Genomic DNA, 3,042 nt, shown 5'->3' with positions numbered 1-3,042 from the left:
AGAGTCCTGTCCTCCCAGGCCATTGGCCTGGTGTAGGATCAGTTAGATGATAATTCTTCACGTTTTACTGGTGAAACTGCATCTGTGAAACTGTATCTGCATGTCAATCATCTGATTGATCTCAATCAGTTTAATGGGAATAGCCTATGCATTTCGAACTTCTTGAATTACTGTTTTCGTGAGCGAATTAAAGCAGATGGTGTCATCAAACTATTAGCCTTTCTTGTATTTTGTTTCAATGAAAGCATATAACCTGCCTAGTGGCTCTGTTGAGTTTTGGCTTATGAGATTTGTTGTTGTTGTACTATTCAGCTTCAGCTAACCATCCTAAAATCTAGTTAGAAATGAGGAGGTGTTTTTGGTGTAACAGTAACGTTATAGGCCTGCTATGCTTTTATATTCGGTTCTGTTATGTGATCTTGCAAGACATTGATTCAGCTTTGATCTAACTTTACTAAACGAGCACCATTGTGAGAAGTGATAATCTTCTATTTGTAATAATATAATAAGTGATGAGTAGGACTATTACATTTACATTTTAGTCATTTAGCAGACGCTCTTATCCAGAGAGACTTACAGTTAGTGAGTGCATACATTTTCATATAAGGCATAGGCAACAGATCTTGATGAGTGTTATTTTAAACGATTGGAGCGCCCTTGGTAGATCTAAAAGGACAGCACTAAATAAACTTTGATTTGATTAGCTTGAACACATGGTTACAATATACCCTATTACAGAATAAAAGAAAACAGAGGTGAACTATTCATTTATATAATTTATTTGCATAGATTTAATCGTCAAATAAATTGACCAAGTAGTGAACATAAATTATACTACTAGAATTGCAGGAAATCCATTTTAAAACAGCCATAAAATCAAGCTTTTAGTGTGGTGTAGCCTATTTATGCATCTCAATAAACTATAACCTAAATGTATTATTACCTCCAATTGGAAATGCCCGATTCACATTTCCAATTTCCAAGCCATGAGGTTGAAGGAATTGTCTGTAGAGCTCTGAGACAGGTTTGTGTCGAGGCACAGATCTGGGGAAGAGTACCATTGAAGGTCCCCAAGAACACAGTGATCTCCATCATTCTTAAATGGAAGAAGTTTGGAACCACCAAGACTCTTCCTAGAGCTGACCACCCGGCCAAACTGAGCAATCGGGGGAGAAGGGCCTTGGTCAGGGAGGTGACCAAGAACCCGCTGGTCACTCTGACAGAGCTCCAGAGTTCCTCTGTGGAGATGGGAGAACCTTCCAGAAGGACAACCATCTCTGCAGTACTCCACCAATCAGGCCTTTTGGTAGAGTGGCCAGACGGAAGCCACTCCTCAGTAAAAGGCACATGACAGCCCGCTTGGAGTTTGCCAAAAGGCACCTAAAGGACTCTCAGACCATGAGAAACAAGATTCTCTGGTCTGATGAAACCAAGATTGAACACTTTGGCCTGAATGCCAAGCGTCACGTCTGGAGGAAACCTGGCACCATCCCTACGGTGAAGCATGGTGGAGGCAGCATCATGCTGTGGGGATGTTTTTCAGCGGCAGGGACTGGGAGACTAGTTAGGATCGAGGGAAAGATGAACGGAGCAAAGAACTGCGAGATGCTTGATGAAAACCTGCTCCAGAGCGCTCAGGACCTCAGACTGGGGCAAAGGTTCACCTTCCAACAGGACAACAACCCTAAGCACACAGCCAAGACAACGCAGGAGTGGCTACGGGCCAAGTTTCTGAATGTCCTTGAGTGGCCCAGCCAGAGCCCGGACATGAACCCGATCTAACACCTCTGGAGAGACCTGAAAATAGCTGTGCAGCGACGCTCCCCATCCAACCTGACAGAGCTTGAGAGGATCTGCAGAGAAGAATGGGAGAAACTGCTCAAATACAGGTGTGCCAAGCTTGTAGCGTCATATCCAAGAAGACTCAAGGCTGTAATCGCTGCCAGAGGTGCTTCAACAAAGTACTGAGTAAAGTGTCTGAATACTTATGTAAATGTCATATTTCAGTTTTTAATTTAAATTAAATTTGCAAAAATTTATAGAAACTTGTTTTTGCTTTGTCATTATGGGGTATTGTGTGTAGATTGACGAGGAATAAGGTTGTAACGTAACAATATGTGGAAAAAGTCAAAGTACTGAGTAAAGGGTCTGAATATTTCAGTTTTCTTTTTTTGTGAAAATGTTTCTAAAAATCTGTTTTTGCTTTGTCATTATGGGGTATTGTGTGTAGATTGATGAGGGGAAAAACCAATGTAATCAATTTTAGAATAAGGCTGTAACGTAACAAAATGTGAAAAAAGTCAAGGGGTCTGAATACTTTCCGAATGCACTGTTTAGAGTATCACAGTATGAGTCATAATACCCATAAAACCTAGCGGTCAAACAAGGAAATGGTTCCAATCGTTTTTCCACCATTCATTTTTCCCACAGGGGATTTTAGAAACACTTAAAATAAGGGCAGTGTTTCGTGTAGGCTTACCCTGGCATGACGTTTTAATAACCGTCTAAATATTTGTAGTCCACTTTGATGCTAATTAGCATTTTTTAATCTGAGAGTAAATAGAGTTGAAAATATTGGTAAACGTCACCTTGTCCGAGAGAGATTTACATGGTTATCAAAACTTCATGCCAGTGTAAGCCTACACGAAACACAGCCCTTATTTTAAATGTTTCAAAAATTCCCTATGGGAAAAATGAATGGTGAAAAAAACGATTGGAACTATTTCCCTGTTTGACCACAAGATTTTATGGGTATTATGACACCTCCACTGTGGGGCTCTATTTGGTTTGTCATTCTATCATCTTTCTTGGAATCTTTGTGGTAAGTAAATATAGTTGATTCAGAATTGATTATAAATCATTTTCAGTGTATTCTCAAAATGAAAAAGCTTCCTCAGCACTACACACCTGTATATAGGTGTAGGGTTAGTTGGTGCCATTTTTTTCCTTTTCCCCCTTCCTTTTTTATTTTTGTATCACAAAATGAATATAACGTGATTGACCACACACTACCGCACAGTAGGTGGCGGTAAGCACAAACAA

This window comes from Coregonus clupeaformis, unplaced genomic scaffold (genome assembly GCF_020615455.1).
Source record: "Coregonus clupeaformis isolate EN_2021a unplaced genomic scaffold, ASM2061545v1 scaf0985, whole genome shotgun sequence".
NCBI classification, from domain to species: Eukaryota; Metazoa; Chordata; class Actinopteri; order Salmoniformes; family Salmonidae; genus Coregonus; species Coregonus clupeaformis.
The sequence above is the reverse complement of the archived record's forward strand: the minus strand, read 5'-3'. Positions refer to the sequence as shown.